The sequence below is a fragment of the Phoca vitulina genome, unplaced genomic scaffold (genome assembly GCF_004348235.1).
Source record: "Phoca vitulina isolate PV1807 unplaced genomic scaffold, GSC_HSeal_1.0 scaffold9, whole genome shotgun sequence".
NCBI classification, from domain to species: Eukaryota; Metazoa; Chordata; class Mammalia; order Carnivora; family Phocidae; genus Phoca; species Phoca vitulina.
Window position 1 is genome coordinate 39,410,472 of NW_022589712.1, and position 24,777 is coordinate 39,435,248.

General features: G+C 35.0%; 1 protein-coding gene across 1 annotated transcript in view; it reads left to right on the forward strand.

Moving 5' to 3' along the window:
• Positions 1–24,777, forward strand: part of TRDN (triadin) — a 365,907-nt gene that overhangs the window by 200,122 nt on the left and 141,008 nt on the right. Inside the window, exons 13-14 of the transcript XR_004299993.1 lie at positions 12,792–12,845; positions 16,912–16,941. The gene's annotated coding sequence lies outside the window, so the exon portion shown is untranslated. The remainder of the gene's footprint in view (positions 1–12,791; positions 12,846–16,911; positions 16,942–24,777) is intronic.

Sequence of the window (24,777 nt, forward strand, 5' to 3'; positions counted from 1 at the left end):
ATCTTTCACTGGGAAGATGAAAACATTGGTTTGGGGTTGTTGCTGAGCTGCATTTTCTGCATACTCAGAGAGAGAGAAAAAGAATGATGATATTTCTCCTTTATCTTAAATCAAGTTAGAGAGCTTCAGAAAACTTGGTATGTGTCCCCTAAAATGGGGACTGGGGGGAGGCAGATTCATGCATTAGTACCTGTCTCACACTTGGAAAATTCTAAGGTGAGAAATTGTCTTTGAGTGATCCATAGCAACAAAGTAAAGATGGTAGTAATGGGAGCAGGTTGAGGAAGCTGAGGGGTTCTTTAGCACCTAGCTAAAAGAGGCCTCCTACCACCATGAAACAACAGTCAGGTTGCTCCAGTGGAGGGATTTCAAAGAGTCCAAAATAGTGCCTAAATAGGAGAGGTGGAATCCATCAGTTTGGGGCATCTGACATGGACAAGTGGCACCAAATGCAAGTTACATTTGAGCCAGTCAAGTAAGATTGTGTCCTTTATCCCTTTTTCCTCCTATTTGCTCCTACCCTGGACAGGAGGAGGGCAGAGGGAGGGCAGAGGGAGGAAAAGGGACAGGAATCCCACATCACCCTTCCCACTGACGGGCTTTCAAGCTCAGGGCAAGTTCAAGCTGAACTATGGTACAATTTTTAATTGGAATAAAAGTTGGGAGCTTTGATATTACACCAAATTTGGATGTTTTAAATGCTTAGAAAAAGAGACCATTATTTTATTATCTGAACATGACCAGGAAAGCTATAGGGTCTTTTCCTAATTTTATCCAAGAGATGGGGAAAAGTAAGTCTAGAGAATGAATTTGCAGTGGTAGTTATTGAAAGAACAATGTTTCTTTCTGCTTACATCCATATGAATACAGCATGTTTTAGTAACTCCTGACACAAAGCAGAGCTGGCCCTTATTTGTGTTCATCTACTTTTCTCTTTATCTTCACATCCAACCACTCTTTCCCATCCAACCTCAAATTCTATCATTTCCTGGAAACTTCCTGTTCCCCAAAGTGCAAGTTTTCTCTTCCTCCTTTGAGCCTGCATAGCACTTCACCAGGACTTTTCTTAAGGCAGCTATCCCTTCTATGCTTGCTTTTGTTCACATATATTTCTATCTCTCTCCCTAATCTACACATGCCATGAGAATAGAATTATGTATGTATTATCGTTCTTCTTCATGCCACTCCCTCTATATGGATATACACAATACATTCTTTCTCTGTCTCTCTGAATGATAAATTAAAACAATAAAACTATCAAATAAAAATGTGTGCTATTTTAAAGGATGAAAGAAAATGGGGAGAAGCATGGTAAAATATTAAATTTTTGGTGAAGTGAATCTTAAGGAAGGTAAAAGTAAGACTGTTTCCTTTTGTAATTGTTTCATTCAAAATTCTTCTAAAACTTGAAAATTATAGCAATATAAGAAATACTTGTAATAAGAAATTTTTCACAAAGATCTCACCAACAGAAATCAGATAGGAAGTGGTAACATCATATCCTATCAGGGTTCAGAATATCAGCCCTAGAGACACATGGTCTAGGTTCAAATCCCATCCCAACCAATTTGTAGTTGTGTGACATTGGCAAATAATTCAATGGCTCTCTTTCTCGGTTTCCTCATCCTTAAAATATATATATATATATATATATATTTTTTTTTTTAAGATTTTATTTATTTATTTGAGAGAGAGAGAATGAGAGACAGAGAGCATGAGAGGGAGGAGGGTCAGAGGGAGAAGCAGACTCCCTGCCGAGCAGGGAGCCCGATGCGGGACTCTATCCTGGGACTCCAGGATCATGACCTGAGCCGAAGGCAGTCGCTTAACCAACTGAGCCACCCAGGCGCCCTCATCCTTAAAATATATTAATGGGGTGACCCACATGGGGCACAGGAAGATCTGAACCCACTTCCACCACACACACACACTAAATCTACAGTTACATATGGAACAATTCTCTCTGAAAAATACCTGAAAACTAGCCTAACAGCTCCTTCACAGCAGACTATAAAAGGACCACATTGAGATGGGTAGAAGAGGCAGAGATGTGGTCTCACCAAAAAGCCCACCACAATTGGAGGGAATCTCACAAATCTGGAGCTTGTCCCTGAAAAGTGAGGGGTTTGTGCTCACATAAGGTACCTCAACCCTTGGTATCTGCATCAGAGAGAAAATCAATAGGACTTGCATCCCAGAGACCAAAAGGCTGTTGAGAGCTGAGTTAAAGAGTTTGAGTGCAGATGCATTTAGTATAAAAGCAGCACTTTGAAAAGTGTTTTGACTATATGAAGAAGATTCACATTGGGAAGGCAACAAATATCGAGATCCAGGAAACCCAGAGAGTTCCAAGTAAGATGAAATCAAAGAGATCCATACCAAGAATCATTATAATTAAAGTGTCAAAAGTTAAAGAGAGAATCTTAAAAGCAGCAAGACAAAAATAACTTGTTACCTACAAGGGAATTCCCATAAGACTCTATCAGCAAATTTTTCAACAGAAACTTTGCAAACCAGGGGCGCTTGGGTGGCTCAGTCAGTTAGGTGTCTGCCTTCAGCTCAGGTCATGATCCTGGAGTCCCAGGATCGAGCCCCGCATCGGGCTCCCTGCTCAGTGGGGAGTCTGCTTCTCCCTCTGCCCCTTGCCCTGCTCATGTTCTCTCTCTCTCTCTCTCTGTCTCTCTCTCAAATAAATATAAAAATTCTTTAAAAAAAAAAAAAAAAGAAACTTTGCAGACCAGAGGAATGGCACAATATATTCAAAGGAAATATATGCTGAAAGGAAAAAAAAAAAAAAATCTAACAAGGAGTACTCTATTGAGCAAGGTTATCATTCAAAACTGAAGGAAAGATAAAGGGTTTTCCAGATCAGCAAAGGCAAAAGGAGTTCAATGTCACTAAACTGGCCTTACAAGAAATGTTCAAGGAACTTCTTTAAGCTGGAAAGAAAGGGCACTAATTAGTAACAAGAAAACATATGAAAGTATGAATCTTACTGGTAAAGGTAAATATACATTAAAGGTAGTAGATGAATCACTTGCAAAGATAGCATGAAGGTTAAAAGACAAAAATAGTACAACTAACTATACAATATTTAGTTAAAAGAAACACAAATTAAAAATATGTAAAATGTGGAAACAAAAGCATAAAATGTTGCTGGGGGAGTAAAAAGTTTTGGAAGGAGTTTAGACTTAAAAACAGATAAATGAAAAGATACTCAACATCAACAATCATCAGGGAAATGCAAATCAAAACAACAATGAGATTTCACCTCACACTTGTTAGAATAGCTATTATCAAAAAGACAAGAATTAACAAGTCTTGACTAGGATGTAGAGAAAAGGGAACCCTTGTGTACTATTTAAAAAAAAAAAGAGTTCTTGCAAAACCCTATGGTTAATGGATTTCTTTGTTGAGATATAAATGATATATAACATTATATTAGTTTCAGGTGTACAACATGATGATTTGATATTTTTATATAGTGTAAAATGAACACGACAGTAAGTCTAGTTACCAGCCATCACCATCCAAAATTACAAAACAAGTTTTTTTTTTCTTGTGATGAGAACTTTTAGGATTCACTCCCTTCGCAATCCTCGAGTATGTAATGCAATATTTTTGACGATAGTCACCAGGCTGTATATTACACCACCATAACTTATTTTGTAGTTCAAAGCTTGTACCCCTTGATGTCATTTACCTGTTGCTCCCAACCTCTAATCCCCTTCCCATCTAGCAACCACCATTCCACTCTCAGTATCTCTGAATTTTGTTTTGTTTTTTCATTTTGTTTTTTTGATTCCACATATAAATGAAATCATGCAGTATTTGTCCTTTTCTGTCTGACTTATTTAACTTAGCATAATTTCCACAAGGTCCATCCAGGGTGACACCAATAAAAGCAAGAACCCCAGACCTGCCTGCTTACTCTCTCCCTCTCTCTCTCATTTTCTCTGTCTCTCCCCGGCAACCTCACTGTGTGGCCCCAGATATGCCATGTAATTTCCAGAACTTCTAAGTAACAAACTGTTTTTTTTTTTTTCAAAGTTCGCTGATAGTTGTTGCTAAGGGTGTCTTGCCATCATAATAAGAACCACAAGGGCCAGTCTACTCACAACACTGGTTATTGATAGGCTGAGACTGACACCAAAAAATGTAGGCTTTCTTTGATCTGCATCCCAATTCATGTTCATGTTCACAAATGTTGCCAGGGACTATCTAGGTAACAAAAGAAATTCTCTTTCTCTTTTCTTAATACTGAGGTTTACTTCCACCTTTTAAAAATATCCTTTCTTTGACCTTGTTGAAACCAACATTATTTGGCTTGTTCTTATACCTTATTACTAATATTTTTCTCAATGGAAAAGCAACTTGAGGGGCACCTGGGTGGCTCAGTTGGTTGAGTGTCTGCCTTTGGCTCGGGTCATGATCCTGGGATCGAGCTCAGTGTTGAGCTCTTGCTCAATGGGTGTCTGCTTCTCCTTCTGCCCCTCTGCTTCCCCCTGCTTGTGCTCTCTCTCCGTCTCAAATAAATAAATAAAATTTTTAAAAAAAAATAAAAAGAAAGAAAGAAAGAAAGAAGAAAGAGAAAGAAAGAAAGAAAAAAGAAAGAAAGAAAGAAAGAAAGAGAGCACATCTATTTGCTGAGTTTTCAAGGTGAATTATTTTGACCATATTTTACATTTAAACAATTTTTAAATTTTTATTTTCACTTCTCACTAACACCAAACAGATTCTTCTGCCCCAGCCTGATTGACTGGTTATCCCACTTGGCACCTTTCCTTCCCTCACCCCTTTTGTGGCTCTATACTCTATTTCTCCTTCAAGACTTATCTATATCCTACCTCCTTAAAAATTGCCAATACTAAAACTCAGATTACTATACCCTTTATTTAACATTTTTCATGTAGTGCCCCTAGGGAGTGGAACTAGTTCTTATATTTATTTAGATGCTGTGGTGCCCTGTTCACAGTAAGCACACATGCAATAAATATTGAAGAAAGAATGAGGGATGGACCTCAGTAATTATTTGGAGAAATATTTTCTCATTTAATATCAAATTGGGTGTTGTTTATTCCCTACACTCTGTTCAACCTGAGAACAAAATTTAGCAGAAAGTGGTTGCTTAAAAATACACCTCTGAATTCTTCCTCAGATTGCTTTATTTAGGGCATTTTGTTAAGGATTCCTTCTTTTTGGAAATCATTCTAACTTATCAGTGTAATAAATTTGCATTTTATAAACCTTGCTATTTTTACAAGAAACTTAGATTTTCTTTGAAGCTGATTATAACATCTTCAGATTTTGACATCAGCAGTACTGTAGAGAAAAAAAAAAGACTCAATGAGTCTGAGCAATTTTATGAAGATAATTGCTACTCATTTGGTTTACAATTTTCAGGTATATAACAATGATTTTTCAAACACCTTGTCTCCTAATCATTATTCATTTATTCATGCAAAAACATTTACTAAATGCCTTCTCAGTGCCAAGAACTCTGCTAGAGACTGACGATACAAATAAGAATAAAACAGTCTTTGCTCTCAGTTTTTTCCTTCACTATCCTTATTATTTTTTTTTGTAGGATTACATTTACACTTACAATTCTGTTTGTTTATATAACATTTCCAAATTGGGTAATTAGATAAAAAAGGTGTGCATTTCTTATTTTCTAGAAAAGTGAAAAACAGTATGGTAATATTCACAGACACTGTTTACTAATGTTAGAACATTAGTGACTGGTATTTTTTAAGGACTGAACTGAGATCGTTCTGTTCTATGATATCATTTAATGAGGAAACCCCTCCCCATTCTATGTGTAAGTTGTGTCACTTAATTTTTAAGACTGAAATTTTAACTGGAAAGTGTGGCTGAATAGTCAGAAATTCTGTTTTCATTGTGTGTGTGAGTCTGTGTGGTGTATAATAAAGTAGCTTATATTCTCAATAAACTCCTTATTCTCAAATAAACACCTAACTGTCCTTAAAATTTGTTTTGTTTTATTTTATTTTGCATAAAGAATCAAAAGCAAACCTTGCTAAAGAAATAAATCATTTATAATGGGAAAGCAATAGTTTTCTAAACTATAACATTTATTTCAATGAAAGCATTAAATAGCTACTTGAGTCTTTTTTTTTTTTAAAAGATTTTATTTATTTATTTGACAGAGAAAGACAGAGTGCATAAGCAGCGGGAGAGGGAGAAGCAGGCTCCCTGCTGAGCAGGGAACCTGGTGTGGGGCTGGATCCCAAGACCCTGGAGTCATGACCTGAGCCAAAGGCAGACACTTAGCCAACTGAGTCACCCAGACACCCTAGCTACTTGAGTCTTAAATGTATTAAGAAGTGTATGCTTCTCCTAAGAGAATCAGTTCAGGTTGTGGTCAGAATACTTGTTTTTAAAATATTAACAAAGGAATAATTATTTCATGGTAAGGGAGGACTACCAATGTAAGCCTCAATAAGAAAAAGAAATAAATAATTAAAAAATTGCTATGAAAACATAATATAGGTAACATTTTCAAATACTCTTACTGGTGTTCATAGTCATTGATTTTAGAAAGGTGTTGTAGAAGGTAGAAAGGGACCTGGAGTGATCAGCTGGGGCAGATCTATCTGGGACTCCTCTAAGACAGGTGTCTCTCTAGCTGGCATCTCCAAGAATGCAACCTCATATCTTCCCATGATAATATTGCATTTCATTGTTTTACTAGCTGTGTGGCAGGAAGCTTTTTCTTAACCTAATGGAGTCAGCCCTCTCCTTAACATGCCTGTGTATACACACACACACACACACACACACACACACACATATATATACACACACATATATATACACACACATATATAGACACCTTTATTTTAGGATAGAAGGCCATATGATATGTGTCTCATTTATAACATTTATTTATTTTTTAAAAAATGTCCTTTTAGTCATTTAAATAAATTGATACCTTGGTCTTCAGCTCTGAATTCTGAATTCCCTTCTTAACACATTCTATCCAGACAACCAGGCAATGCCATGATTGGGGAATGTACATTACTCTAACAGTGAATATTCTGACTGAATTTCAAGATTTTTTTCCTATGCTCAATTCTCTCCATATAATATGAGGAAAAGCTGATTCCATGTGTAGAAACTATAAATAGATGTTGACTTATGTTTAATGAAAACATCAAAGTTCTTTTTTTTTTCAAATTAAGAAATGCTTAGAATGGTTTTGATCGAAATGATAGTATGTTTTCTTAAAGATTAAGAAAAATCAAGGGAATATTTTAGCAGACATTGAATAATCTTTTTTTTCTGAATTAAACTCTGTAATGCTAAGATATTAAGTTAAAAACTACTTTGATTCTCAAACAAAATACATTGCTTGATGAAATAAAAATTTCCTGGGGGAATAAAAGAAGCTAAATTATGCTACCTATTGTAAATGATGCTGCCAGTTTATTTAGATTTTTAACCTCTAGCAATAACAGATTATTTTGATAAATTATTCATGTTACTGCATTGTGCACCTTTTGCAATTTGCATATCTGGCAGCAAATAGGCCCTCCTTTCAGGCTTCAGTCCCCCTTGGTCAGGCAGGATGGCCGAAGGCTGCTTCATGATTAATTTCATCTCAATAGGGTAATTGTCATACTCAGATGAAACAATGCTTCTGAAATATGCTTTCCTGGAGCTATGAAGTACAAGAGGCTTAGCTTAAGCCTTTTAAGCATATAGTAACTTTTAGCTTAAATGTTAACCTTTCTCTATTTCAGGAGTATCTATATCTAAAAATAGTAAGTTAGATTTTATAAGAATAGAAACAATGATTTAAGGCTTAATTTAGCAGTTCATTAGATTGCCGGATGATTTAACTTTAGAGTCTAGTATCTTAGTCAAAAAAGGATGTATATATTTTGATGGATCAAGGTTTCATATTGCTAGTTCAAAGGTTAGCTGCTGAGCCAGTAAATATTTCTTTCTTTCCTGGTTTGTGGAAAAGTTATTCAACTTTTCTATGCTTAGTTTTCTCACCTAAGAACAATCTAAATTCTTCCCATTACTAGAATTAGCAAGAGATGGCTTTGGAGATGTGTTCCTTTTCTTTTTTTTGAAAATTAATGAGAGAAAATTGATTCGTAATTTGAATCCTAAAGAAATGTTTGGTTCATGTCATGCTTTTAAACAGAATTCCTAAATTTCCAAATCCATGCAAACTGTTGTAAATTTGTTTGAAATAGTGAAATTCTAAAAAATTCCAAATTGCAGCCAAGGTCACACTAAAATGTAGTGAAAATAAAGTTCTGAAATTTAAAATTAAAACACTTTTGCATATCATATGATAAATGATCAAAAAGAAAAAGAGTTTGAATTAGTTTCTATCATCTTAAAAATGAAACAGAGTCCTAAATTTGATGACTCGTTTGAAACTGGTCAATTAGATTTTTTTACACTTTTATAGTTGGATTTTTTTATGCAATCAATTGCTTACATGTTTTTGAGAGAGAGTTTTATTTTGCTAGGTGCTAGAGTAATGAAGTTGAATAAATAACTCGTCAGTGATCACAAGGAATTTATAGATCAGTAGGAAGCTATAGTTTTGTAAGTAAATAATTAAAATATAATCACACACTGAAATAGAAATCTGTACTGCTGAGTCCAGTGGGCTAGTTATGGAGAAATGACCAGGATGAAGACCAAGTCATCAGAAACCATTACCTACTTGACCGCCTGCTGCCATTCATTCTCCTGCCTTTGTCAGATTACTCACCTCTTTTTCCTTCAGCTCTTTCTTTTGTATTTTGCTGTTTTGTGAAGGGATTTAAATGTTATTTACGGATTATTGATTGTTACTTTTGAAAGAGAAAATGCTCGCTCCCAACTTTATTTTTTTTAAGATTTTTTAAATTTATTTTTGAGAGAGAGAGGGAGACAGAGCACACAAGTTCAAGTGGGGTGGTGGTGGGGAACAGGGAGGAGCAGAGGGAGAGAGACAAGCAGACTTGCTGAGCACTGCATTCCATCCCACAACCACAAGATCATGACTGGAGCCGAAATCAAGTTGGAACACTTAACCTACTGAGCCACCCAGGCGCCCCCCAACTTACTTTAAAGAATAAAAACATTAGGGGGCACCTGGGTGGCTCAGTCGGTTAAGCATCTGCCTTCGGCTCAGGTCATGGTCCCAACGTCCTGGGACAGAGCCCCCCATTGGGCTCCCTGCTCAGCGGCAGCCTGCTTCTCCCTCTCCCTTTACCCCTCCACCCCCCTCTTGTTCTCTCTCTCTCTCGCTCACTCTCAAATAAATAAATAAATAAAATCTTTAAAAAAAAGAATAAAAATATTACAAATGTAATGATTTATTTTGAGGGGAACTGGAGAAAATATTTAAAATGCAAGTATGATCATTACAATACTATTCTTCATCTACTGTCCATTAGTCAAAGATCACCACTGAACTCAGTGTAGTAGTCCATTTGCTGTTACAGTTATATGAAGAGGCTCCTGGCTGACTCAGTTGGTAGAGCATGCGACTTTTGATCTCAGGGTCGTGAGTTTGGGATCTACACATTGGGTATAGAGATTACTTAAAAATAAAATCTTAAAAAAAATAAAATTATGTGAAACTTACATTTGAAAACTCAATGGATTTATACTTGACATTAAAAGAAGTCAGTATAAAGAATCTTATAGATGAAAAGTTTATGATATTAAACAAATATTTAAACCTGTATGCGAAAATTGATTCCTTAACAAAACATTTGCAGACTCATAATATTTTTTCAATTTTGTAAATCGGACTATTCCATTTGGCTTATCTGTTTCTTGATGATTTATATAAACACGTTTCAGGAACCTAAGGATACTAACTTCTCTGATAATTTTCTACTAAAATATTCCCAAGTAAATTATGTTGACATATTAATCTAGGTCCATCCTATCTCTGATTTTGCAGTCCAAAATATTATTTATTAATTTCAGAATTATTATAATCTTCCATTGAATTTTCTTATCATCCTGCATTTTTATTTAAATCATTCTATTTGATTTCAAAAATATAACTATAAAAATTATCAAATAAAATCTTGGGAACAATAAAATCATTTGCATTTGCCATAATAAAATTTTCATTTGGGAAGCAAGTAGGGGAGGTAGTGGGTAATACAGAGAAAAATAAGACTGGCCATCACTTGATAATTATTAAATGGGTGTTAAGTACATGGAGATCATTATACTTTCTTCTTTAGTTTTATAGATATTTGAAATTTTTCCTAATAAAAAGTTAGTTTCTTTTGTAGTTGGCAGTAATAAAAGACAGAACAATTATTTATAATAAGAATTTGTATGGATTTGATGTATTTTCACTCTTCTGCAATTTTTGATGTGGCCTTAATGCTGTTCATTTATGGTCTCAGAGTTAACTCCTTCCTTAAAGCCTTGTAGTTTTGAAAACTGAAATGTTGTACACAGCAGATATCAAATCTCCTCACCTTTTCATGTGTCCTCAATAGATTTGAAACTGATGTTGGGTGAACGCAAGTTGGCAGACTTGTTGGAAAGCATTTGGTTTTAAACTGTTAATTTTTACTTAAAAGCTTGAGATCAGAGAAAGAGTAGATGGAATTATGAAAGAGAAATAATATTTTACTGCTACAGAGTTGAGAATTAGCTGCATTAAAGTCATTCTTTGTGGGTGGATGCTGTCTGTAATGTGACCCCTTTAAAATAACACATTTTACCTGGGAACAGTATCTAGAATTTATCACTGTGCATTAGTGGGTGGGTGGATTTGGGGGAGGTGGAGGGGTGGAGAGCTATGGCATAGCAGAAAAAAGAGTCCATAGAGTATGAGTCCTTAAAACATGCCCACTCAACGTGCACACAGCCAAACAGATAATGGGTAGAGTTAGTGAAGATGTGACTCTTGAGAGATAAGTCTGTCACCTGTCAGCATACTCAAATGGAAAATGCTGAATAGTCAGGGGCATGATCTGGCCACCGATCACTGAAGGAGAGAGCATCTGACAGAGTAACTGAATGATCAGCGGGAGAAGTAATAAGGCCCTAAGAAAAGTTCCCCTTAATTCACAGTTGAGTGTTCTGGGTGGTGACTTAGAATTTTCATTGTGGAGGGATCATTTTAGGAGCCGTGATCGAAGAGAACATAAAGAAGAGAGAGAAGATAGGAAAACAGCCATTAAAATTCTAAGGTACTATACTGACTGCAATTTTAAAATCTTCTTTTTAAAAATCAGGAACTACTTTACAATTCTCTGATACATCGAGATCTTTAAAGAATGAAATACCACCAGAGCAGTCTAGGGTACTTCTGGTGATCTTTTAGACCTATCCTTTCATCCTTTCATCTAATTTCTCATTTACCAATATTATTAAGTGACTACCAGATGCTAGTCATGTAGGTATAGGGCTGGAGCAATACTGAGAAATACATTAGTTAAAACTTCCAATATCTGTATATAAATCTTGACTAATTATTGAGGCCGTTTATTCTGGGTGTGACAAAGATAGCACTAGCATGTAGCTGGTATGGATTTTTCCTCCAGAAAAAAAAAAATAATAAAGAGATCATAGGTAAAATGAAATCAACTGAATTTTACAAAAAATATTTTCTCTGAATAATAAATAGGGTAATAATAAAAATCACATGTGAATCAAATAATATTTCTTTTGTAAAAAGCAGAATGAAAAATTGGCATTTTCTTAATCCTTGTTATGATATAAATGAATGATTAACTCACCAACAAGAGGTAAGGCATGAGTTGGAAACAAAATCTCTTTTGTTTGCCTAAAAAACATGGAAATTTTGATTCTTTGCAAGTTATTCTGATGCAATCTTATCTTATAACTCTAAAAGTGTAATATTAAATAAGCTGTAATCAACATTTGATGATAATTAAACATAAGGTTGAGTATATATGTGTATCAGCTACTACATTTAGACATAGCTTAATGTATACAGATAATAGGTGCCATATCAATATGTGATGAGTGAATAAAGGTCAACATCTATAACAAATGATCAAATCTTCCTTCCCATATTATTAAATGATAATTTAATTATTGAAAGCTTACTGAAGATAATCATGAACCATTATTTAGTGAAATGAGAAATAAGCATTGCTTTTTGAAATCTTTATTTCCCCTTTATTTTTCATGCTAATTAATTAAATAATACATTTAAATATATATCATCTGTGTTTTTGTATCCTGTTTCTTTAAAGAGAAAATTCTGAAAAAATAAAAACAAAAACCCTAAGACAAGAGGGAAGAAAGATTCAAAAGTGAAGTTTTCTCATTCTCTCACAACACATACTGCTGCCCAGGACCACACTAAGGCAGGACAGGGAATGGTATCTTGAGTCAAAGACTGGAGCTGGATATTGGTTGTCCTGGGCTTTATCCTCATATTAGTCACTCAGTGAGCTTCTATGAGCCACTTTATTTATATCTAAATGTTCCATCCATTTCAGAAATCTGATAATACAGAAATAATTTACAAAGAATTCTGAGATTTTCAAATTCAGGTGCCCAACAAATGCAAAGTGCTCCATGGTCAGTTAAAAGTAAGGCAAGAAGTTTTGAGAAACTTTTTTTTTTTTTTGTCTCAATAAACCTAATTTCTTAGGGATCCCCCTAACAATTGTGCACCTTTCTTAACAAAAATTCTGAGTGCCAAGGGCAATGTTTTTATGTTTGTTTTTGATTTTCTAATCTCCCCTGTTTTGGGGGGTTATATATCCTATATATCTTCATGGTAATTTATCTTTTTTCTTTATAAGATCCAGGGAAAGCTCCTGAAACCAAACAAGGGACTCTAAAAGTTGCGGCACAAGGTAAGCAATAAAACACTTCTATTTCTTTTTTTAAAGAAAAGTACATGGCACTTTACTGACAAAACAAAAGCTGTTTATTGCAGAATAGCACCATCTGCTGGGTTATTACAGAAAATATTGTTGCATTACAATACACATTTCGAGTATTTATTTTTTAGTAGTTGGAAGAACCATGAAGGACCCAAGAATTAGTATGTTGATTCCAAGTTTCAGTCATTGAGCTTTAACTTGTATTTCTAAAAAAAAAAAAGCCATAGATAGATTGATAAATGATAGATAGAAAGATTGATATATATATATATATAATATACAATTTTTCCAATGTTTTCAGTTATACCTTGCAATTTGTGTCATATTAGAAAAATCAGTCAGACTGTTATTAAATTAATATTATTTCATCTATATTAAGACTGCATAAATTGAGTTCCAGATATGACTACAAAGAAATCACCCTCATTTGTATAAGCCATCTGAGAAAATCCGTTTCATCACTTCCTAATATCTTTGGGTCATCAAAAGTGGTTTCCTTTAAGAGAACTTTAGAAAAATATTGATTGGTTATTTTATTTATTTTTATTTATTTTTTAAAATTTATTTTAGAGAAAGAGAAAGAGAGAGAACAAGGGGGAGGGGCAGAGGGAGTGGGAGAGAGACAAACTCAAGCAGACTCCCTGCTGAGCGTGGAGCCCAACTCAGGGCTCTATCCTGGGACCCTGAGATCATGACCTGAGCTGAAACCAAGAGTTGGATGCTTAACTGACTGAGCTACCCAGGCACCCCAAGATATTAATTCTTTAGGTCATCAGTTTGGGAAAAGTACTTATTTAAAATAATTTTCCTATAAAGTTATTTTTTATTTTTTATTTTTTAAGATTTTATTTATTTAATTGACAGAGAGAGAGCACAAGTAGGGAGAGTATCTGAAATCACATCCTATGAGAAATCTATCCTAACTCCTGTGTGTCTCCAAGTGAACAGAATGGAATATGATTTATAGGACCCTTAATCTTAAACCATGAAAAGAAATTTGATGAAAGCATAAGGGAAGGACAGAGTGTTCTGAATTTTGTCATCTATGAAAACTTTATAGATCACACTTAGGTTATAAAAGGTAAAATATTTAATAGAGGAAATTTTTTTCGGGTTTTTAAGTTTTTATTTTAATTCCAGTTAGTTAACACACAGTGTTAGTGTTATATTGGTTTCAAGTGTACAATATAGTGATTCAACACTTCTATACAACACCCAGTGCTCACCATGACTAGTGCACTCCTAATCCCCAACACCTATTTAACCCATCTCCCCCACTCCTCCCCTAATAGAATCTTTGTTTTCTTTCCTATGCTATATTATACAAAATCTAGCGATAAAGGACATACATTTAGATGCTGTTACATTTGTTACTGCGCAGAAGGCCCTTTTAGCAGACTCCTCAGCATATAACATATAACATGGTTGCATTTAACCTGGACTCAACCATGTGCAGAATCATCATATTAAATATTGTAAGATGGGTTGGCTGCATTCCATTTGACCCAATGATGCTATGTATAAGCAATGCATATACTCGGATGATTAGGAGCTGTGATACCAATTCTTAATTTTCATTTAATCATCAGGTTGTTCAAGAAAACAGATTCTTCTTTAGGAGAGTATAACAAATATTATGGGCTGTAGAAAAGCAGAACAAATATTATTATCACTTGGGATTTTATTCATAAAAATGCAACTCAGAATCATTTCCTCAAGCAAATGGCTACCAGTTCAAAGAATCATTGCGTTAATGAATATAAGTTCTCATAAACACACACACACACACACACACACACACACACACACACACACTTGCCCTAAGACACTTCTGCTTTGATTGAAGCTTCCGAGAGCTTTAGTGATTGTGGAACTATGACTTGAGGCAGGAGTTTAATGTTACTTCAGTGTCATATCAGGGGAATTCAAGAGGAGGAAATAGCAGAGATATCTGGAAACTTGCTTCAAATTTGAGCTTAGGTCAGGGGCTCTTCATTTTTACATTCCAACTAGGCTGGACAAGGCAGCCTCAGAAATTATTCTTTTGGAATCAAAGATTTAGTGTTGAGTCATTAATACCCTAGAGTTTCAAAGTCTTGTTAGACTTGTTAGAACCATTCTATTAAGGAAATTATATGAACATGTTGATTAAACATAGTACACAAGGCAAGAGTTTGGGGCTGTTCACGAAAATGGCAATGACACATCAAGCAGGGATAAATGTCACCTGCGCTGTGCACATCCTCCATGGATCTTTCTTAGATTTTATAATAGCACAGCCACATAATTAAATAATGCATAGAAATAATTAATATTTGCATGTACTTCATTAGGAGACAGAGCTTGAACACCATTGGCAGTATTGCTGTAGCAAAGCCTGATATTTTGGAGTATAAAATGACAAAATTGATAATGATACTTGCAGTGTGTTTAGAAATTTTTAAAAAACTTAATAGTTTTGAGATGGAGAAGAGTATGAAATAAATGACTTTATACTATAGATTATAATTTGGGACATAAGAAATTAAATAATAACATAAGTAGAAAATCATGTAGTACTGAATTGAACTGTAGAGATAATAAATGTCATACTAGTTAAGACAAAATGATTTTTAATAAGAGTTGGGCATTGAGAGATTCCTTTTGGATGAAGGATGACTTCACTTGGGCTTGGAGCATGACTAAAGAATAAACTGGCAGAGAAAAAAGCATTACTAATGTAGACAGCTTAAATAAATAGTGATAATTATGACAGGCTTATTGTCATTATCAAGATATGAGACAACCTCAACTATGATGGTGTCAATGACTTGGGAAAAAATGCAACTAAGATGGACATTTTGAAGAAATAATATTTGATAGAATATACAGAATGAAACAAAGGAAAAATTAAAAATGGTACTGAACTTTTGAGCCTGGGTAAATAGGATGATTATATTGTGAAAAATAAGTCCCAGGGAAAGGAGCTAGCTTAAGGGAGGAGGTGAGGATTCATTTTTGGGCAGGTTTATGTTAAGCAGATGGAGGGTCATCTAGGCAGTGAATTTTCTGTAGCCAGTAAGAACATAGTTGGGTCTAGGTGAAGCCCCAGTGAGAAGATGCACATGAAAGTGCTTTGGTAATTGTAGCACAGACTAGACACCCAAAGTAGTCCTAGTTGTTGGGTCTAAGTGGTCCGGCAAATTCTAATTCACTCAGGCAGGATTACCTGAAGGGGATGTGCACAATCTTTGATACAATTTATGTGGCCTAAGACTTCTTGGAGTGGGTTTGGCTCCTGAATAAACTTTATGCAGAACCAAGGGTCATCTTGCTTGGAGCAATCTCAAGCTGACTTAGTACCTCCCCCAAATGTTTCTGGTAACACACATAAATTACAACTTGTATCCAGGTTTAGATTCATGATCCAGGATTAGATGAATTCTACCACAGAGAAAGAATTCAAAGGTGATTAAAGCATGCTGTGCCTTTTCTCTGTGTAAAGGTGGTATACATTTGCTAAAAGGAGGGTGGACTTGTCATTGCCCCTTGCTGAAATGGGACATTTTATTTTTTGTTTTTTGTGTTTTTTTTAAAGACATTTTAAACACTACTATAACAAATGCATATAATAAACTGGTGCATAATTTCTTAGTAGCTAGGCACAGATAATTTATGAAATATCACCTCCATTTTTGGCATAGATCTAGTCATATTCTTCTAGAAGTGTTTGTGGTTTTCTCAGATGTAACAATTTCAAACTTAAAATGAACTTATACTAAACATATACTGTACTTATTTATTTGACTTCTTGTCTATGTAACAATATATTTTTAATTTTTTTTTGGTCTTATGCTTATATCTGAGTTTTTAAGAAACCTTCACATAAAATAATATTTTCAGGTTGTTCTCACATTGCAGAAGTTGGATGGATTAATTTGTGCATAGATAACCACTCAATTTATGAATACATGGAATACAGTCTCATATTCCCAAGAGTATTCTGAAGAATGATCAGTTAGTATGTTTTAACACTATTTTATTTATTTTATTTCAGCAGCAGCTAAAAAAGATGAAAAGAAGGAAGGTATGTTTAATGCAAAAATTCCACTATGCCTTTTGTGTAAACAATTAACCAAAATCTGGAGTTGGGTTTTGCTTGCCATCTCGCCCGTGTTTCCTTTAGATAACTGGATCTATATTATGCAGACATTTCTCATGAATGTATTTTTCTGCCTTACTTCATATAAAAGGGTGCACTGCTTTTTTAAAAAAACAATTATAAATCTCATCTTTCTCAAGATATAGGGGATAAAACATAACCTCTCAAAATCCCAGAACTTCCATTCCATTAGAAGTTTTATCACATTTCAAAAATGTGAAAAATATAGACTATTTTACACTATTAACTACTTATATCTCTGACATTGACCAGCAACTGATGCTACTTTGTTCTATTAAGTTGCAAATAGCAAATAAGCCATAGTCCATCCCCTGCACACCACCTCCTTTTGTCAGAATGTCCTGAGATGGAGTAAAATATTCCTTGCTGTCAGAGAAAACTTACACCCAATGGAATTTAACAGGTAAGAAAGACTTTATTGAAGACGATTGCAATAGGGCTCAAGTCCATTGCAGTAGAAGTTGAAATCCAACACCAGTGAAACAGAAAGCCTGAGAATTTTAAAGCTCTGAGATGAGCTAGTGGAAAGGTACTAGAGAACATTGGGCGGTTGGGGTGTGGGGTGATGGTCATTGTGATTAGGCCATCTATGTTTACTAATTGCTGCTTATTGAAGTTAGTCTCCTACCCTCCCATAGGCACTGGGATAGAGGAACACTATATCCTTTGATGATTACATTTCAAAAGGATGTCTCCTAGATCCTGAGGAAGATACTTCTCGTTGTAGCAGATTTATATTTCAAAAGAACAGAGAAAGAATTTACAGTTGCAAGTTTTCTAAAGTAAATGTACTAATACAAGGGAGGTTGAGGGCCTATAATCAGGAAGACACCTGTCTAAAATTTAGTCAAGCTAAGGGAAATATTAAGACCGTCTTAGTCACTGTGATTCTATTTAGAGAGATGTTTCTCATGTACCCTGACAATATTTAGACAGGGTCTAGATATCACCACTGTTCATTATTCTAGGCTTATTTTCTTAGTAAAAATAGTATGAAGATATAAGCAATCATTTCTAACTTTGAAAATGACAATAATATTCTAATTAGTGTTCATATAACCTGAAAAAAATAGAAAGCAAGTGTTATATTTTATATTTAGTATCATCAGAATTTTACATAATCATAGCAGCTTGGGAATCACATTCTGCTTCTTTTAAACAGGAATCTAAGAGTCCATAGATAGGAGACAGAAAAAAATATTTTAGTAGGCCATTATTTGTTTAGAGAGAACAAAACCATGGTATCTTAATAAAGCCAACTAAGACACGTTAGTGTGTTTATTTCCCCATGTACGCATAACAAATCTTTAGGTGTATTCTGGAAATTACATCATTTACATGATCAACACTGTGGTGAGGATACAGAGATGTTACAAGAAAAAAGAGGTAGTAAGTCCTCAGCACAGGTTTTGATATAGACAGTCCTCAAAAATGTTAATCTTTTGGGCGCCTGGGTGGCTCAGTTGGTTAAGCAACTGCCTTCGGCTCAGGTCATGATCCTGGAGTGCCAGGATCGAGTCCCGCATCGGGCTCCCTGCTCAGCAGGGAGTCTGCTTCTCCCTCTGACCCTCCCCCCTCTCATGCTCTCTCTCTATCTCATTCTCTCTCTCAAATAAATAAATAAAATCTTTAAAAAAAAAAAATGTTAATCTTTTCCCACGATTCCTTCTTAGGAATAATGAACAATTTACCATTTGATTTAGGAAAATGAGTAACATGAACAGTTATTTTTCCATTCATTAGTATTCAAACCAAAGTATTAAAAGACTTTGGGGTATATGAAACAATAGTCAAATTACAAACTGCATTGCTTTAGGCTTTATATCGTTTTTTTGGGTTTTTTTTCCTCATTGCTATGCTTCCAGGTTTTTTTGTTCTATTTTTCCTGGATTAGATGCCTCATTTTCTTTTTCTTTTTTGAGAAATTGTTTATAATCAATATGCAGTATTTGGAAAAGCTTGGAGAGCTTGGGCAGAGCTTTGCCATGGAGAGTCAAGTGATCCAGTGTCCACCACCAGCTATAAAATATATAAAACATATGCCCCTATGTATTATTATAATTATTATAATTATTATTATATTATTGTTATTTCAAAAGAGTTTCATAGATTATCTTTTATCTCTTATTTGGAAAAATTTTGTAGTTGCGAAGATTATGCTGTTTAAGAAACAAAGACAGCTATCTAGAATAATTTTCATTGTTTCCAGCATATAAAAGAGAACAGACTCAATGTTCTCCTTTCTGTTCTAGGCAGTCATTTGATTTTGTTTCATGAGTTTCTATTTCCCTTTCTCTTGTTAAGCAGAGCAGAGAGGTATACAGACATAAGGGTCTTGGCTCTTGTTTCTTATTTTCTATAATCTCAATAAGATTATAGAAATCTTTTCCATAGAAGTTTCCTGCCTCTATTGGAAATATGTCTGTTCAAATGAAGCATGCTTAATACAAATTACCACATACAATTTGGATTTTCAACATTTTATTTTTTTTTTTAAAGATTTTATTTATTTATTTGAGAGAGAGAGAATGAGAGAGAGCGAGTACATGAGAAGGGGGAGGGTCAGAGGGAGAAGCAGACTCCCTGTTGAGCAGGGAGGCCGATGCGGGACTCGATCCCGGGACTCCAGGATCATGACCTGAGCCGAAGGCAGTCGCCCAACCAACTGAGCCACCCAGGCGCCCTCAACATTTTATTTTATACAAAGTTTATTTCTATTCACATTCAAACTCTTGGGGGTATAGTTCAAAGATACCAATGGTTGACTACTTTCTTGGAGAAGAAGAAAATCAGGAGGGTTTTAAGGCTTAACTAGAATGCCCTGGGAAGTTCTTTCGTTAGCGAATTTTAAAATGCAGAAACAAAAGTACATACCAGTTTCCTTATTATCAAAGATGATCTGTGCACCAGGGGGCAAAGGGCTTCTTGAATACTGAACTCTGAAAATTTGCTTTTCATGTTAAGATCTTATCCTCTATGTCCCATCAAGTCTCTCTCAGAAACCTTAACAAGAGAGACGTTTGGCTCTGCTGAGCTTTGCCCATCAATTTTACTGTTCTTTGGAGTTTTGGCATCAGAGCAATCATATCTTAGCTTAAGTGGAGGGACATTTTTGACTATTCAACTGGGGTCCTTTTATAAGCCTTTTTCTACTGAAATTTCCCCCGTATGCCACTCTTTCTCCCCCTTATAGACATTTTACTCATCATCTGTTAACACACATTCTTTCTTACTTTCCATTAGTTTCAAAGTCAAAGTCCCATCAAATTGTATTTTCTCTATAAAATGTGCTTATTCTCTCTGTTTCTTCTTATGTAATTGCCCCACTCTCTTTGTAGACACAGAGACACAAATTCTGGCGTACGCTTCAACCTCTGTTTCTCCTTTGCCCCTGGCATTTAGTCTTCTAGAATTTTTAATTTGGCTGAACTCTCTCTTGTTTAATCTTTCCTAAAATAATTAGAAAGGCTAATCTTCATTCACAGCTCTCGGTCCTCTAGCTCTCACCTCACATCGTTGTTTGTGTCCTCACATTGGTTTTCTAACTTCTCATATTAATTAGGGCAACGATCTCTGAAATCAGATGTTCTCAAAATGTGGTCAATGACTCCTGGGGGGGGGGGTCTCTGAGACCCTGTCAGTGGTTCTTCAAGGTCAAAACTATTTTTATAAAAATATGAAGTCATCGTTTGCCTGGTTCATTGTCATCCTCCCATGAGCGTGCACTGGAGTTTTCCAGAGGCTACATAATTTGCGATATTGCAACAGATTGAATACTTAAGCAGATATGCAAATCCAACTGTCTTCTCATTAAGCTAGACATTAATGAGATTCACAAAGTCACTCATCTCACCATTTTTTTCTGTATTGGAAAATATATTTGTCATAAAAATATATTACTTACGTTAACATGTAACAAGTTTATTCTTTTTTTAATAAATGCATAAGCAAATTTATATTTTAAATTTTTCTCAACTTTAATTTTTAAAATTATAAACATCAATGGATAAAAACTGCATAAATAAATGCTGTTTGGGATCTTTTAAAATTGTAAAGGATTGAAAGGATACCAGAGATGAAAAAGTTTGAGAATCTCTAACCTATATAATAATCATGCCTATAATATTTTCACTAAATAGGGTCCTTCAGAATATTGAACTGACTTCATAAAACTTTTCATGTTGTTACCTATTTAAAATATTCAGTGGCTCCACACCAACCACAGAATATAGTCTACAGGCCTTAACCTATAATCCAAGTCACCACAGTCTGTTTCCTGACCCCCTGTCACGTATACATCTAGGCAAAGACAAAGCCAAGGCCTGAATAATTCCACTAGTCAAGATACAATGAGCCCTTTTGAGCTAGAGACAATTCCTTACCTCCATGGTCAGTAAAAGCAAGAGTAGCTGAAGGTGCCAACATTTCGTGGTTCTTATCCTACACACCAAAAAACAATGACACCCAAAGAAAAGAGGCCAGATAATGCAACACAAGTTAGGGACATTTCAGGGTTGAGGAGCCAATTTTAGACTGCAGCCAAATGGTTTCATGGTCTGCAACTCTATTCCAAAGTGTTCTGGGCAGGAGAACTCAGGAGGTGATAAGAAGCTGTCTCATGACAGCCTCCCATCCTGCTATGTTCTGGAAGGATCAAAAGGCATTCTGCTGAGACTCACATGAGCTGTGGTTTAAAACTTGGCCCCTGCAGGGTCTATATTGGTATGTGCCTGGCCACCTTGGCACCACGGTGGAGCCTTTACCTTATACTTCTACCCACTTTCTTCCTGTATGTATCACATACTTCATCTGTATCAAGCCATTCTCAATTTTACACATACAACTTGCTGTCTTGCCTTTGTTCCTGCTGTTATCATAATAGAGCTTATCTTTTCCTTTTCCTTCTATGGATATTCAATGTTTTAAGGGCTCAGGAAAAATTCTCTTTCCTCTAAGACATCTGTCTGACCCTCTCAATTAAATATACTTTCCTTTTCATTTATAATCTCACATTAGAATTTATCTATACCTCCCTACCATTGTTGATTTCTTGCCACCTTGTACTTATATTGCTGGTATTCATTTTCCTTCTACTTTAATTGACTTTAAAACTTTTGATTAAAGGGACCCTGTCTAATTCAGTTTTATCCCCTATTGGGACTAACACATTTTCTCAGTTTGCACATTGCTTAACAAATATTTATTCTGTGAATGAATCAGTAATATCTAAGACTCTTAAGATCAATATAATATCCACAAGAAATATGAGTAGGTACTCAATTTTCCATTTTGAAGAATTTATTATTATTATTATTATTATTATTGTTGTTATTATTGGAAGTTATATTCCAGTGAGCTTTTTAGGTCTGAGAGTAATTTTTTCCCTTCTATACAACTGGTGTTTCATTTTTCTCTGGCATCACTTCTGACTATAATAGACCATACCTGATACAGTAGTCCCTTTTTATCCACGGTTTCATTTTTGGAAGCTTCAGTGACCCGAGATCAACCACCACCTGGAACCAAATGTCCCTCCTTCTGACACATGGTTAGAAGGTCTATAGTAGCCTAACAATAGTCATAATGCCTACATCATTCACCTCACTTTATCTCATCACCCAGGCATTTTATCATTTCACATCATCACCAGAAGGGTGGATACAGTACAGTAAGATATTTTGAGAGAGACCTTATTCACATGACTTTTATTACTGTACATTGTTATAATTTTTCTATTTTATCATTATTTATTATTATTAATCTCTTTCTGTGCCTAATTTATAAATTAAACTTTATCATAGGTATGCATGTATAGGAAAAAACATAATATATACAGGTTTGGTTTCAGGCATCCACTGGGGGTCTTGGAACATATCCCCCCTGGATGAGGGAAACTACTGTGCATTGCTGAAGATGAGTGAATGATGAGTTGAACAGATTGCGAACACATCACTTCTAAATCACAGCTGCTGTGAGCTTCAGTGTTCTTAATAAAAGACTGTTCTTCAGATTATTGGGCATATGGTCTTTAGGGAAGTATATTCACTGAGTAAGCCTTTATAATATTTTTAAGCCATTATAGCAGAGTGCTGAGAGGGTATAATGAAGTTTAATAGCCTGAGTATTAATGGCTGGTACTAATAGCTTTTCAGGGTCAGTATGTGATCTTTCAATTTTAAGCATTATGTTTTTTGTTGTTCAGGTATTTTACTTGTGTAAGTCTGCTGCTCTGTTGACTCCAACCCAAAGACATGATTTTATAATGACATTTTAAGTTAATTTCACTATAGCTCTCGTTTTTAGAAAACATGTATTGAATTTTTAAAACCTACTTGGTGAGATCATGGCTTGTTATTTTTTTACATTTCTTCTTCATGAAATGTTTTACTTTATCTCAATAAGCTCCATATTTTACCTGATCCTGGACTTGACATTTTTTATTCTTTCATTTTAATGCAATTGATACCTGGTACATTATATTACAAATTCCTTTTTTTTTCTTTAAATATTTTATTTAAATATTTAAATGACAGAGAGAGAGCACAAGCAGGGGGAGTGGCAGGCAGAGGGAGATGGAGAAGCAGGCCTCCCCACTGAGCAAGGAGCCCAATGTGGGACTCAATCCCAGGACTCTGGGATCATGACCTGAGCCGAAGGCAGACGCTTAACCGACGGAGCCACCCAGGCATTCCTATACTACAATTCTTATTATGAATGAGAAGGAAAGCAGATTTAAACAACAGACATTTCACAGATGCACATTTTGTGTTCAGCTTTCCATATCTACCCCACACCAGCATCTAGTCAGAGAATAGAGGTGTGGGGGTGGAAATAGTCTTCTCCTTACCCACCACATTTTATCTGTCTGTCCCACCACTCTTCCCAAGCTTTTTCAATTGTATTCCTGAATGACCATGTGCTTGTCATAATCTTCCTGTGTTTTCCATATTGGCTGTACACTAGGGTCAGTGAGAGTCACATGACCTTTTGGGTGGGCAGAAATCTTACTCTAGTGTACTGGAGTCCGCCAAATGAATTGAGAACTTACAAAGATCATTGAGCTTTCCACTTCTTCGTTGCAGCTGTCGTGCTATAAGAATCCGTGTCTGCATTGTTAATTAATTGTTAGGCATATGAATAAGAGGATATTTATCGTATTCTTATATGAAATTGTTTTATATAATATCTTTCTATGTATTTGAATTACTTGCTTATCTATTTAGGGTAATTACTCATGAAGGAAAGGAATGAGAAATTGCTTGCAAAGCACATTTTAGATAGCAAATTTAGCCTACTCAGTTATAGTTCCAGATGAAAAAACTAAATATCAAGAAAAATATTTTTTGACAGGGCAGGAAGGATATTAACAGAAATCTAGTTTAATATTCTTTTTACTGTGCCATGCTGGACATAATAACGTTTAATAGATGTTTAGTGAATAGGTAAATGTTTTGTTCCAAAGATTTATTATTTTTCAAAATAAGGTTTGCTTTTCCCTTACACATGCAACATACCCCTATTACAGAGAAATTAGAAATTCACAAAGAGGATGTTGCAAAAATATCACTTGAATGACTGTATTTTTCTATTATGTGGATGTCTATGAATTCTTTAACAGTTCCACTCCTGTTCAGAAGGTACTGTTTAATATTCCCATTATTTAGACATGTAAATCAATGTCATGAAAAATCTTCTTCCTATATATATGTATTTATGATAATTTAGCATTTTTCTCTTTGG